Raw genomic sequence first — 15,959 nt, forward strand, 5'->3', positions numbered from 1 at the left:
TGCGTTGTTTCCTTGAAAAATTACCAGCACTTTGCATCACTGATTGTTCCCATGGAATCAAAGTACTTAATAAAGTCTACTCTCAACCACTGTAATCTTTCATCGTTGACTGTTGTATATGGTTCAAGGTCAGGATTTCTCTTATTTCTACCTTCATATAAGTTTCTTACATTCAAACAATCAAAAAATTTGTTCATAATTCTGATGAAATTAACTGTCTCGGTTACATTATCTCCATACATCATTTCAAGGGCATTCGCTACTGTGGAGCTCAAAACTTGTGCTGCAATGTTGACTTTCATCAACCGTAGGTTGTCATGTCAAGGTGACTTCTTGTCAATTTAGGACACGGACTGTACAGTGATAGTTCACAATGGTCTTCAAACAATTTCAACAGATGCATCCACGAAATATCTTTTCCATCTTTCCACATTTTTCTGGTGTTTTTGTGTGAATATGAATTGCTGAAATAGTTTCTAGTTGTTTTCACAAGATGGGGAACATCTGAGATGAAATAAAGTTTTCTTTCGTCATCGACATAAGGATTTGTTGTGTAATGAATAAATTCATTCACCTGTCCATGAATGTTGAAGAACTTCCTATTTGCAGATGCGCCATCACAATTCAGAAAGAGTACTTTAAGTTGAGCAAAGCCGGTCTCTAAAATGCGAATAGCCTTCCAAATAATTGGATAAAGATAATCAGCAGTAATAATGACGGTAGCAAAGCCTGCTAAAGGGAATTTTAAGTCTGTTGCAACACCTCTCACCATTAACACAAGCATGTATTTGGCAATGTCTGCATCTGTTTCTGAAGAACTTGTATCTTTCATACTTCTTTCAAAGTTCATAATCTGGTTTCCGACCTTATCTAGATTGCAATATCCAATTAGTTCGCCACTATGTTTATCATACACCAAGTCTGATTTTACCTTGATTTCGTCGAACAAAAGTCTTACATGATTCTTCCAAGGATCAACTGTACTGTACATATCTCTTTTCGAAGCCTCATTTTTCAGTTCTTTCACTACATCTGGCAAAAAACCATTGTCACTTTTAGTATAATGGGAATAATCGAATAATGTCCTTGAACTTGGAAGAGTAATGAAACCAGAATCTCTTAAACCTCGTAGGCAGCACTTGATTTGTGACGCAAGTACAGGCACCATCTTAGTATCATTGGGTGCCATCGCATACCCTTCAATGACTTCACATTCGTGCTCTTTTGTTGTTCTGACCAGAAAAGGCGTTGATGAGAATTGGCATCAGGAAAGGCTTTCATTATTTCAGTTGTACATGCTGCCATTGTATCTTGCATTTCAAGTGTCTGACAGAAGTCTAATGTTACATCTTTACTGCTAACCTCACGTTGAAACTTCCGTTGAGTTTTGTCAATTTCACTCTGTAGGGTTGTTATTCTGTCTTTCTGCTGGTGAATTTTTGTAATTAGTTCAGTACGGGACATCTTGGTATGTCCTATAGTGCTGTGTAAATAGTTTGGTATGTTTTCCTTACTTTTTCTCTCTTTTTCTTCTCGTCTGTGTTTTCTACTTATCAGCACTCTTCGTAATTGTGTACAGGGTGAACATCTGTTTCCCTGCACAAGTAGTAAACAGTTCATGCTTCTTACAGTTGATGAATAGGAAATGGTACCTTTCACTGCTTCAAAGTCGCCTTCTCGAAAACCTTGGCTACTTGCAGAACCTTCTGCGCTCTCGACAGGTGTGCCCACTGGTATGAAAGCCATTAAATCTGCCTCGAAATTTCCTGTACACACAGAATAACTTTGTAATGTCATAAGTAATGTTTGGATGTGTTTAACACTGTCAAAAGCTCTTGGTAAACCGATCCATAGGGTATGGTCTTGGCTGAGCTGGATTCTGTGTACAAATACTTTGGCAAAAAAATCTCTATTTATCATCACATTTAATTTAACAGATATTCTTTCAGCGGACGGATATAAGAGCATTATCTTGATTGAATCACTGGTTGTATCTAAAATATATGGTGAACTGATGCAACCACTCTGGACAACATCTTGCTTAAGTTTATCGAATGGGTCTGTATATGATGATGTCACACATTCGGTTTCCTCTATCATGTCTATAGCTACTTCTTCTTGATAGGAGGTACATTCTATGTCCTCTACAGGCTCATCTGTGTACAAAGTAAAGTCAGGGTCAATCCTTTCTCCACGCACATCTACTTCTTCTTTTAGACATAGTTGCACGATTTCCTCGTTTGGCATACTATAAGAATGGTAATTATGCAAGTCAGTAGATAGGACTTTTTTACGCTTTCTCTGTGAAGGAATATCCCTCCTTTTCCTTAACTTTGGCATTCTGCAAATTAATAAAAACAGAATCGTTAGTCTGATTTTCACAGCCAATTGGGTTGGCATATAGCATGTAAAGTTATGGTTAAAAAGGTTAATATTGATTTTATTTTTAAACCTAACTAATTTGCATAATGAGGTTTCCCTTAGTTAGGGTGTTCTTTTTACATTTAGTCTGGAGCAACATTCTGACTTCAACAATGAAAATTTAAGAAAATCTTTAGTTGACATTTGTTTATCATGTTTATGGGTTAAATAATTGTTTTTCGTTCATTATTTAATATTTAAGGCCGTTAGATTTCTTGTTTGCATTGTTTTACATTGTCATTTCGGGGCCTTTTATAGCTGACTATGCGGTATGGGCTTTGCTCATTAGTGAAGAACGTACGGTTACCTATAGTTGTTAATTTCTGTGTCATTTTGGTCTCTTGTGGAGAATTGTTTCATTGGCAAACATACCAAATCTTCTTTTTTTATATTTAGGGTAGGTAAGGCTATTATTATAGAGACTAAAAAGTAGGGTTGGCAGGGTAACTGGAACCAGACATGATTTTTTTTTATTTGGCCCTTAAGTTCTACACATGTCAATTATGTTGTTTGCCTAAAAAAATACTGACCTACCAACCCAACCCTGTCAGGCCTGTAAGGCATAGGTAGGCAACAACTAACATTTTTTTTCTGAAGGTCGACTTTCAAAATTAACAATAAAGAAACATCTAACTACATCCTTAATGAAGGGGGATAGGACCTTTATCTTTTTAAACTGTAGATTGACCCTTGTCAGAATTTGTTTTTTTAAATGCTGGCCCGCAAGATTTTGTGTTTTTAAGCATAGGCGGATCCAATACATTTACAAAAACTAGTCTCGTAAATAGTTATCAAAAGTACCAGGATTATAATTTTATACGCCAGACGCACGTTTCGTCTACATAAGACTCATCAGTGACGCTCAGATCCAAATAGTTAAAAAGCCAAACCTCAGTTCTATCAGGAGCAGATCCAGCTATTTTTAAAAGGGGGTTACAACTTAGAGTCCCATGCCTTGATCAGTCCAAAAAGGTCAATGTCTATATAGAAATGATTCCTTTATTTATGAAGTTAACTGCTGTTTTTTACATGCACAATGATATACATGAGTAACATGATATGCAAGATTTGGGCTTCAGAATTAAGAATTACTTCTGGTAGGCTTGTTTAAACTATATCATGATCAATACCTTGTCTTGTCATATAGTGATAATACAAAACTTTTGCCATGTTCCATGGGTAATTGAAAACTTCATGGAATAACTTACAATGCATGAATCCATGATGCAGTACCATATATATACATCTATATGGGTTGACAATTATTTACTGACAATTTGACAAATAGCACATTTTAAAAGATTGCTAGAAAAATATTTCATCTTCCTTTTTCTTCATGCTAACAGAGCATAATATTAAAGTATAAGTTCTATATACATGTACGCCCGGAATATATACTGAGTGTGTCCATCTTAAAATAATAACCTAGTTGATTACTAAAACCACTAATTATTATAGTATTTATATTGATAAATAAAGATTTCAGTCACAACTTCAGGATGTTAGATAATTATACATCCAAAAAGGAGCAAGTTCCTGTCTTTTATGTTATTAACTTTTTTTTTCAATAAAAAAAGGCTATTATTTGAACTTGGAATTAGTTTTAATTATGGAATTTGCTTGATTTCTTGTTATTAAATTTTTTTGTTAAATTCCATGTTTATTCTGTACTGAAATGTTCTGTGCTGGGCACAATACTTTCTATTACAAAGAAAATAGTATATTTTCAATAGAATGTACTGTGCCGTGCACAGCACTATCTAACCAAAATACATTGTACAGAAAGTGTTATTAACCGCTCAAAAGATTATAATACCAAATAAACATGGAATTTATTAAAAATTTTAAACACAAGAAATTATGCAAATTCCATAATTAAAATAATTCCAAGTTCAAATAATAGCCTGTTATAAGTGGATTGTTTTGTCATGATGGGATATTTTTCTTTGCCGATTTCAAAGGTGTATATATATAAAAATTTTCTTGTCTATTATTCATTCACTGGACTGAACACCAAAAAAAACCATTGAGCATTGAATCATGAAAATAAGGTTAAGATCAGATGAAAATAAACTCCATGTGTTAAGTAGTCAGTGTACTGTACTTAAGCATAATAGTAAGAAAGGAAAATATTTACCTGGCTATTATCTACACAAACTTTTTCTATCTTCAGAGGGCTGTATACTACGTAGGCTCAAGAAATCTTGAAATATGAAACCTGAAATTAAAATATGCAATTACTTCATGTACTTATAAATGGAAATGTAACAGAAAACATTTTTTGTTTGAACCTGTCCTAAGTCAGGAATATGATGTACAGTAGTTGTCGTTTGTTTATGTAATTTATACTGTTTCTCGTTTTTATATAGATAAGACAGTTGGTTTCCCCGTTTGAATGGTTTTAAACTTGTAATTTTGGGGCACTTAATAGCTTGTTGTTCGGTGTGAGCCATGTCTCCGTGTTGAAGGCCGTACATTGACCTATAATGGTTTACTTTTATAAATTGTTATTTGGATGGAGAGTTGTCTCATTGGCACTCACATCACATCTTCTTATATCTATTAATAGTCCAGTCGATTTGTGAAACAATTGCTCAGATTGTGGTAAAAGCATAGAGTGTTAGTTGAGGTCATAACTAACATTTATAGCTATGGACCCAATTCAGAAAATCAAAATGGCGACTCTGGGCGGCCATTTTGAAATCATGTCCAAAAAATTTATAAAAATTATTAAAAAAAAATATGAAAAATATATTACTTTACCAATTTTGATAAACTTTCGTATATCTTATGACAAAGGATATCAACTGAGGCCTATTGAAGTATTAGGTGGCCATCTTGAATGGTGGCCATTTTGGAAACGTAAATTTCAAATATATCATTATTCGCTATCCTAAATTGTTTTTGGAATTAATACTAAGTTTTATATGCATTTACAACTAGTTTTTCTTATCATTTATTTATATGACTGTTGCTATTCATATAGGATATATTCACCAAGTGCTGAAATAAGGCATGCATATATTAACTAATAAATGTGTTTAAAAAATATGCGTAAATTCTTTTAATTGCAGTTTAGCATGTAGGGCTTAGTTACTTTTTTACCACCAAAAAATGCGTATATACAATATAAGTTATGACCACTGTATGTTGAAAAGGAATAGTACGTAGGTATTAAGTCAATGGAGCTGAAAAAATAATAAATAGACTGGAAAGAATTCCGTAACGCCAAGAGAGGACACATGAGGATTTACAATGTCAATCAAATACAAAAAGAGTAGACACAGACATTTGAGCTGGTAATCAGTCATTTTCTGTAAGCATACAACTGTTCCAAGTTGATGAAGGCAATGTAATGGGAGAATCACAAGCCAAAAGGTACTTATCCTGTCAAAGCAAATCTTAAATTCAAAATATACTTTGTCAGGAAAAACGAAAAAAGTCTAAGATGAGTCACGGATTGAAAATAACAGTAAAATAACCACAGTCACAATTGTGATGAATTAACAAGAACAAGATGATTGCAGGAATTTATTTCTTTTATTGTGATGAGGTATCTGACTATCATCATGAAGCCTCGACAATTATGATCGACAATAAAGTATGTGACTGTCACTTGAACTACTAACCATTGTTCTTTAAGCAAGACTCAGTGCTGGAGATTAACATTTCAGGAGCAGATATCATGCTAAATGTTTGTTAAAACTGCACGACAGGGCAATTTAACAGAATTCGAGACACAGAAAAAAAGTTGAAAATCTGTTATCCATGGAAAGGGCTCGCCATATTGATAGAAAACAAAGACGGCTCACACTATGGAACAGATATTGTTTTAATATTTGAAATTGATGATATTGGTAAATTGTAAAGTAAACGTTCTTAGTAAATATGAGTTGTCACGGAACGCGCTGAAGTACGTCCATTATTCATAGTTCATTATTCATTATTCAATAATGAATAATGAAATAGTTCACTATTCACTATTCAATATTGAAAAATGAATAATGAATAATGAAATGGTTTATGTTTCATTATTCAAATTGAAGCGGTGAATAGTGAAAAAAATATAAAAAAAATTGACTGTGACACTATAGCTATATTTTGATTCGAAATGACCATAAGACGGTTTACGGAGGACCTAAATGCCACAATATGCATAAAAATGAGGAAATATAAAAAAGAAGATGTGGTATGATTGCCAATAAGACAAATATCCAGAAAGACCACAATGACACAGACATTAACAACTATAGCTCACCGTACAGCCTTCAACAATGAGCAAAACCCATACCGCATAGTCAGCTATTAAAGGTTCCGCAACGAATATTAGAAGACCTAAATGCCAAAATACGCGTGAAAAAAAAAGAAATAGCCAATTTTAAATAATGAAATGGATATTTTGAATAATGGAATGGAGTGCGGCGACCCTTTAGCCCCTAATTATAGATAAATCTTATATCTCATTCGAAAGCTGATTACAAGAGGAACAAAATGTATATAGTCAATATGTTCCACAACGAATATTAGAAGACCTAAATGCCAAAATACGCGTGAAAATTAAGGAATAGCCAATTTTGAATAATGAAATGGATATTTTGAATAATGGAATGGACTGCGGCGACCCTTTAGCCCTATTATAGATAAACCTTATACCTCATTCGAAAGCTGATTACAAGACGAACAAAATGTATATAGTCAATATGTTCCGGAACGAATATTAGAAGACCTAAATGCCAAAATACGCGTGAAAATTAAGGAATAGCCAATTTTGAATAATGAAATGGATATTTTGAATAATGGAATGGACTGCGGCGACCCTTTAGCCCCTAATTATAGATAAACCTTATACCTCATTCGAAAGCTGATTACAAGAGGAACAACATGCTTATAGTCAATATGTTCCGCAAACGAATATTAGAAGACCTAAATACCAAAATACGCGTGAAAATTAAGAAATAGCCAATTTTGAATAATGAAATGGATATTTTGAATAATGGAATGGACTGCGGCGACCCTTCAGTCCCTAATCATAGATAAACCTTCTACTTCATTCGAAAGCTGATTACAAGAGGAACAAAATGTATCTAGTCAATATGTTCCGCAACGAATATTAGACGACCTAAATGCCAAAATACGCGTGAAAATTAAGAAATAACCAATTTTGAATAATGAAATGGATATTTTGAATAACGGAATGGAGTGCGGCGACCCTTTAGCACCTAATTATAGATAAACCTTATACCTCATTCGAAAGCTGATTACAAGAGGTACAACATGTTTATAATCAATATGTTCCGCAACGAATATTAGAAGACCTAAATGCCAAAATACGCGTGAAAATTAAGAAATAGCCAATTTTGAATAATGAAATGGATATTTTGAATAATGGAATGGACTGGCAGGACCCTTCAGCCCCTAATTACAGATATATATTATACCTCAATCGAAAGCTTATTCAGAGAGGAACAAAAGGTATATAGTCAATTTGTTCCGCAACGCATATTAGAGGAGTAACGACGGACTTAAATATCGAAATACACCTGAACATCGAGAAATAGCCAATTTTAAATCATGAAATGGGTATTTTGAATAATGGAATGGACTGGCGGGACCCTTCAACCCCTAATTACAGATATATATTATACCTCAATCGATAGCTTATTAAAAGAGGAACAAAAGGTATATAGTCAATTTGTTCCGCAACGCATATTAGAGGAGTAACGAAGGACTTAAAGATCGAAATACACCTGAACATTGAGAAATAGCCAATTTTGAATAATGAAATGGGTATTTTGAATAATGGAATGGACTGGCAGGACCCTTCAACCCCTAATTACAGATATATATTATACCTCAATCGAAAGCTTATTAAAAGAGGAACAAAAGGTATATAGTCAATTTGTTCTGCAACGCATATTAGAGGAGTAACGAAGGACTTAAAGATCGAATTACGCGTGAACATTAAAAAATAGCCAATTTTGAATAATGAAATGGATATTTTGAATAATGGAATGGACTGGCAGGACCTTTCAACCCCTAATTATAGATATATATTATACCTCAATCGAAAGCTTATTAAGAGAGGAACAAAAGGTATATAGTCAATTTGTTCCGCAACGCATATAAGAGAAGTAACAAAGGACTTAAAGATCGAATTACGCGTGAACATTGAGAAATAGCCAATTTTGAATAATGAAATGGATATTTTGAATAATGGAATGGACTGGCAGGACCCTTCAGCCCCTAATTACAGATATATATTGTACTTCAATCGAAAGCTTATCAAGAGAGGAACAAAAGGTTTATAGTCAATTTGTTCCGCAACGCATATTAGAGGAGTAACGAAGGACTTAAAGATCGAATTACACGTGAACATTGAGAAATAGTCAATTTTGAATAATGAAATGGATATTTTGAATAATGGAATGGACTGGCAGGACCCTTCAGCCCCAAATTACAGATATATATTATACCTCAATCTAAAGCTGATCAAGAGAGGAACAAAAGGTATATAGTCAATTTGTTTCGCAACGCATATTAGAGGAGTAACGAAGGACTTAAAGATCGAATTACGCATGAACATTAAGAAATAGGCAATTTTGAATAATGAAATGGATATTTTGAATAATGGAATGGACTGGCAGGACCCTTCAGTCCCTAATTACAGATATATATTATACCTCAATCGAAAGCTTATTCAGAGAGGAACAAAAGGCATATAGTCAATCTGTTCCGCAACGCATATTAGAGGAGTAACGACGGACTTAAAGATCGAAATACACCTGAACATTGAGAAATAGCCAATTTTGAATAATGAAATGGATATTTTGAATAATGGAATGGACTGGCAAGACCTTTCAACCCCTAATTACAGATATATATTATACCTCAATCGAAAGCTTATTAAGAGAGGAACAAAAGGTATATAGTCAATTTGTTCCGCAACGTTATAAGAGAAGTAACAAAGGACTTAAAGATCGAATTACGCGTGAACATTGAGAAATAGCCAATTTTGAATAATGAAATGGATATTTTGAATAATGGAATGGACTGGCAGGACCCTTCAGCCCCTAATTACAGATGTATGTTGTACCTCAATCGAAAGCGTATCAAGAGAGGAACAAAAGGTTTATAGTCAATTTGTTCCGCAACGCATATTAGAGGAGTAACGAAGGACTTAAAGATCGAATTACGCATGAACATTAAGAAATAGGCAATTTTGAATAATAAAATGGATATTTTGAATAATGGAATGGACTGGCAGTACCCTTCAGTCCCTAATTACAGATATATATTATACCTCAATCGAAAGCTTATTCAGAGAGGAACAAAAGGCATATAGTCAATCTGTTCAGCAACGCATATTAGAGGAGTAACGACGGACTTAAAGATCGAAATACACCTGAACATTGAGAAATAGCCAATTTTGAATAATGAAATGGATATTTTGAATAATGGAATGGACTGGCAGGACCTTTCAACCCCTAATTACAGATATATATTATACCTCAATCGAAAGCTTATTAAGAGAGGAACAAAAGGTATATAGTCAATTTGTTCCGCAACGCATATAAAAGAAGTAACAAAGGACTTAAAGATCGAATTACGCGTGAACATTGAGAAATAGCCAATTTTGAATAATGAAATGGATATTTTGAATAATGGAATGGACTGGCAGGACCCTTCAGCCCCTAATTACAGATGTATGTTGTACCTCAATCGAAAGCGTATCAAGAGAGGAACAAAAGGTTTATAGTCAATTTGTTCCGCAACGCATATTAGAGGAGTAACGAAGGACTTAAAGATCAAATTACGCGTGAACATTGAGAAATAGGCAATTTTGAATAATGAAATGGATATTTTGAATAATGGAATGGACTGGCAGGACCCTTCAGTCCCTAATTACAGATATATATTATACCTCAATCGAAAGCTTATCAAGAGAGGAACAAAAGGTTTATAGTCAATTTGTTCCGCAACGCATATTAGAGGAGTAACGAAGGACTTAAAGATCGAATTACACGTGAACATTGAGAAATAGTCAATTTTGAATAATGAAATGGATATTTTGAATAATGGAATGGACTGGCAGGACCCTTCAGCCGCTAATTACAGATATATATTATACCTCAATCGAAAGCTTATCAAGAGAGGAACAAAAGTTATATAGTCAATTTGTTCCGCAACTAATATTAGAGGAGAAACGAAGGACATAAATATCGAATTACAAGTGAACATTCAGAAATAGCCAATTTTGAATAATGAAATTGATATTTTGAATAATGGAATGGAGTGCGGCGACCCTTTAGCACCTAATTATAGATAAACCTTATACCTCATTCGATAGCTGATTACAAGAGGTACAACATGCTTATAATCAATATGTTCCGCAACGAATATTAAAAGACCTAAATGCCAAAATACGCGTGAAAATTAAGAAATAGCCAATTTTGAATAATGAAATGGATATTTTGAATAATGGAATGGACTGGCAGGACCTTTCAACCCCTAATTACAGATATATATTATACCTCAATCGAAAGCTTATTAAGAGAGGAACAAAAGGTATATAGTCAATTTGTTTCGCAACGCATATAAAAGAAGTAACAAAGGACTTAAAGATCGAATTACGCGTGAACATTGAGAAATAGCCAATTTTGAATAATGAAATGGATATTTTGAATAATGGAATGGAGTGCGGCGACCCTTTAGCCCCTAATTATAGATAAACCTTATACCTCATTCGAAAGCTGATTACAAGAGGTACAACATGCTTATAATCAATATGTTCCGCAACGAATATTAGAAGACCTAAATGCCAAAATACGCGTGAAAATTAAGAAATAGCCAATTTTGAATAATAAAATGGATATTTTGAATAATGGAAGGGACTGGCAGGACCCTTCAGCCCCTAATTACAGATATATATTATACCTCAATCTAAAGCTTATCAAGAGAGGAACAAAAGGTATATAGTCAATTTGTTCCGCAACGCATATTAGAGGACTAACGAAGGACTTAAAGATCGAATTACGCATGAACATTAAGAAATAGGCAATTTTGAATAATAAAATGGATATTTTGAATAATGGAATGGACAGGCAGGACCCTTCAGCCCCTAATTACAGATATATATTATACCTCAATCGAAAGCTTATTCAGAGAGGAACAAAAGGTATATAGTCAATTTGTTCCGCAACGCATATTAGAGGAGTAACGATGGACTTAAATATCGAAATACACCTGAACATCGAGAAATAGCCAATTTTAAATAATGAAATGGGTATTTTGAATAATGGAATGGACTGGCGGGACCCTTCAACCCCTAATTACAGATATATATTATACCTCAATCGAAAGCTTATTAAAAGAGGAACAAAAGGTATATAGTCAATTTGTTCCGCAACGCGTATTAAAGGAGTAACGAACGACTTAAAGATCGAATTACGCATGAACATTAAGAAATAGGCAATTTTGAATAATGAAATGGATATTTTGAATAATGGAATGGACTGGCAGGACCTTTCAGCCCCTAATTACAGATGTATGTTGTACCTCAATCGAAAGCGTATCAAGAGAGGAACAAAAGGTTTATAGTCATTTTGTTCAACAACGCATATTAGAGGAGTAACGAAGGACTTAAAGATCGAATTACGCGTGAACATTGAGAAATAGGCAATTTTGAATAATGAAATGGATATTTTGAATAATGGAATGGACTGGCAGGACCCTTCAGTCCCTAATTACAGATATACATTATACCTCAATCGAAAGCTTATCAAGAGAGGAACAAAAGTTATATAGTCAATTTGTTCCGCAACGCATATTAGAGGAGTAACGAAGGACTTAAAGATCGAATTACACGTGAACATTGAGAAATAGTCAATTTTGAATAATGAAATGGATATTTTGAATAATGGAATGGACTGGCAGGACCCTTCAGCCCCAAATTACAGATATATATTATACCTCAATCTAAAGCTGATCAAGAGAGGAACAAAAGGTATATAGTCAATTTGTTTCGCAACGCATATTAGAGGAGTAACGAAGGACTTAAAGATCGAATTACGCATGAACATTAAGAAATAGGCAATTTTGAATAATGAAATGGATATTTTGAATAATGGAATGGACTGGCAGGACCCTTCAGTCCCTAATTACAGATATATATTATACCTCAATCGAAAGCTTATTCAGAGAGGAACAAAAGGCATATAGTCAATCTGTTCCGCAACGCATATTAGAGGAGTAACGACGGACTTAAAGATCGAAATACACCTGAACATTGAGAAATAGCCAATTTTGAATAATGACATGGATATTTTGAATAATGGAATGGACTGGCAGGACCTTTCAACCCCTAATTACAGATATATATTATACCTCAATCGAAAGCTTATTAAGAGAGGAACAAAAGGTATATAGTCAATTTGTTCCGCAACGCATATTAGAGGAGTAACGAAGGACTTAAAGATCGAATTACGCATGAACATTAAGAAATAGGCAATTTTGAATAATAAAATGGATATTTTGAATAATGGAATGGACTGGCAGGACATTTCAACCCCTAATTACAGATATATATTATACCTCAATCGAAAGCTTATTAAGAGAGGAACAAAAGGTATATAGTCAATTTGTTTCGCAACGCATATAAAAGAAGTAACAAAGGACTTAAAGATCGAATTACGCGTGAACATTGAGAAATAGCCAATTTTGAATAATGAAATGGATATTTTGAATAATGGAATGGACTGGCAGGACCCTTCAGCCCCTAATTACAGATGTATGTTGTACCTCAATCGAAAGCGTATCAAGAGAGGAACAAAAGGTTTATAGTCAATTTGTTCCGCAACGCATATTAGAGGAGTAACGAAGGACTTAAAGATCGAATTACGCGTGAACATTGAGAAATAGGCAATTTTGAATAATGAAATGGATATTTTGAATAATGGAATGGACTGGCAGGACCCTTCAGTCCCTAATTACAGATATATATTATACCTCAATCGAAAGCTTATCAAGAGAGGAACAAAAGTTATATAGTCAATTTGTTCCGCAACGCATATTAAAGGATAAACGAAGGACATAAATATCGAATTACGCGTGAACATTGAGAAATAGCCAATTTTGAATAATGAAATTGATATTTTGAATAATGGAATGGAGTGCGGCAACCCTTTAGCACCTAATTATAGATAAACCTTATACCTCATTCGAAAGCTGATTACAAGAGGTACAACATGCTTATAATCAATATGTTCCGCAACGAATATTAGAAGACCTAAATGCCAAAATACGCTTGAAAATTAAGAAATAGCCAATTTTGAATAATGAAATGGATATTTTGAATAATGGAATGGACTGGCAGGACCCTTCAGTCCCAAATTACAGATATATATTATACCTCAATCTATAGCTGATCAAGAGAGGAACAAAAGGTATATAGTCAATTTGTTTCGCAACGCATATTAGAGGAGTAACGAAGGACTTAAAGATCGAATTACGCATGAACATTAAGAAATAGGCAATTTTGAATAATAAAATGGATATTTTGAATAATGGAATGGACTGGCAGGACCCTTCAGCCCCTAATTACAGATATATATTATACCTCAATCGAAAGCTTATTCAGAGAGGAACAAAATGCATATAGTCAATCTGTTCCGCAACGCATATTAGAGGAGTAACGACGGACTTAAAGATCGAAATACACCTGAACATTGAGAAATAGCCAATTTTGAATAATGAAATGGATATTTTGAATAATGGAATGGACTGGCAGGACCTTTCAACCCCTAATTACAGATATATATTATACCTCAATCGAAAGCTTATTAAGAGAGGAACAAAAGGTATATAGTCAATTTGTTCTGCAACGCATATAAGAGAAGTAACAAAGGACTTAAAGATCGAATTACGCGTGAACATTGAGAAATAGCCAATTTTGAATAATGAAATGAATATTTTGAATAATGGAATGGACTGGCAGGACCCTTCAGCCCCTAATTACAGATGTATGTTGTACCTCAATCGAAAGCGTATCAAGAGAGGAACAAAAGGTTTATAGTCATTTTGTTCCGCAACGCATATTAGAGGAGTAACGAAGGACTTAAAGATCGAATTACGCGTGAACATTGAGAAATAGGTAATTTTGAATAATGAAATGGATATTTTGAATAATGGAATGGACTGGCAGGACCCTTCAGTCCCTAATTACAGATATACATTATACCTCAATCGAAAGCTTATCAAGAGAGGAACAAAAGTTATATAGTCAATTTGTTCCGCAACGCATATTAGAGGGGAAACGAAGGACTTAAATATCGAATTACGCGTGAACATTCAGAAATAGCCAATTTTGAATAATGAAATGGATATTTTGAATAATGGAATGGACTGGCAGGACCCTTCAGCCCCTAATTACAGATGTATGTTGTACCTCAATCGAAAGCGTATCAAGAGAGGAACAAAAGGTTTATAGTCATTTTGTTCCGCAACGCATATTAGAGGAGTAACGAAGGACTTAAAGATCGAATTACGCGTGAACATTGAGAAATAGGCAATTTTGAATAATGAAATGGATATTTTGAATAATGGAATGGACTGCAGGACCCTTCAGTCCCTAATTACAGATATTCATTATACCTCAATCGAAAGCTTATCAAGAGAGGAACAAAAGTTATATAGTCAATTTGTTCTGCAACGCATATTAGAGGAGAAACGAAGGACTTAAATATCGAATTACGCGTGAACATTCAGAAATAGCCAATTTTGAATAATGAAATGGATATTTTGAATAATGGAATGGAGTGCGGCGACCCTTTAGCCCCTAATTATAGATAAACCTTATACCTCATTCGAAAGCTGATTACAAGAGGTACAACATGCTTATAATCAATATGTTCCGCAACGAATATTAGAAGACCTAAATGCCAAAATACGCGTGAAAATTAAGAAATAGCCAATTTTGAATAATGAAATGGATATTTTGAATAATGGAAGGGACTGGCAGGACCCTTCAGCCCCTAATTACAGATATATATTATACCTCAATCTAAAGCTTATCAAGAGAGGAACAAAAGGTATATAGTCAATTTGTTCCGCAACGCATATTAGAGGACTAACGAAGGACTTAAAGATCGAATTACGCATGAACATTAAGAAATAGGCAATTTTGAATAATAAAATGGATATTTTGAATAATGGAATGGACTGGCAGGACCCTTCAGCCCCTAATTACAGATATATATTATACCTCAATCGAAAGCTTATTCAGAGAGGAACAAAAGGTATATAGTCAATTTGTTCCGCAACGCATATTAGAGGAGTAACGACGGACTTAAATATCGAAATACACCTGAACATCGAGAAATAGCCAATTTTAAATAATGAAATGGGTATTTTGAATAATGGAATGGACTGGCGGGACCCTTGAACCCCTAATTACAGATATATATTATACCTCAATCGAAAGCTTATTAAAAGAGGAACAAAAGGTATATAGTCAATTTGTTTCGCAACGCGTATTAAAGGAG

At 34.0% G+C, this 15,959-nt stretch overlaps 2 protein-coding genes and 1 long non-coding RNA gene across 4 annotated transcripts in view; 1 reads left to right on the top strand and 2 right to left on the bottom strand.

Moving 5' to 3' along the window:
- Positions 1 to 15,959, bottom strand: part of LOC143083383 (uncharacterized) — a 201,843-nt gene that overhangs the window by 54,904 nt on the left and 130,980 nt on the right. The window lies entirely within an intron of this gene.
- The window catches only part of LOC143083385 (mediator of RNA polymerase II transcription subunit 18-like), a 197,876-nt gene that overhangs the window by 6,566 nt on the left and 175,351 nt on the right, over positions 1 to 15,959 (top strand). The window lies entirely within an intron of this gene.
- Positions 78 to 15,959, bottom strand: part of LOC143083380 (uncharacterized) — a 63,824-nt gene continuing 47,942 nt past the window's right edge. For both annotated transcript variants that reach the window (XR_012980672.1, XR_012980671.1), the window contains exons 2-3: positions 4,559 to 4,639; positions 78 to 2,341 (exon numbers count right to left, since the gene is read on the bottom strand). This is a non-coding gene — a long non-coding RNA (uncharacterized LOC143083380). The remainder of the gene's footprint in view (positions 2,342 to 4,558; positions 4,640 to 15,959) is intronic.

The sequence above is a fragment of the Mytilus galloprovincialis genome, chromosome 7 (assembly GCF_965363235.1).
Source record: "Mytilus galloprovincialis chromosome 7, xbMytGall1.hap1.1, whole genome shotgun sequence".
Taxonomy (NCBI): Eukaryota; Metazoa; Mollusca; class Bivalvia; order Mytilida; family Mytilidae; genus Mytilus; species Mytilus galloprovincialis.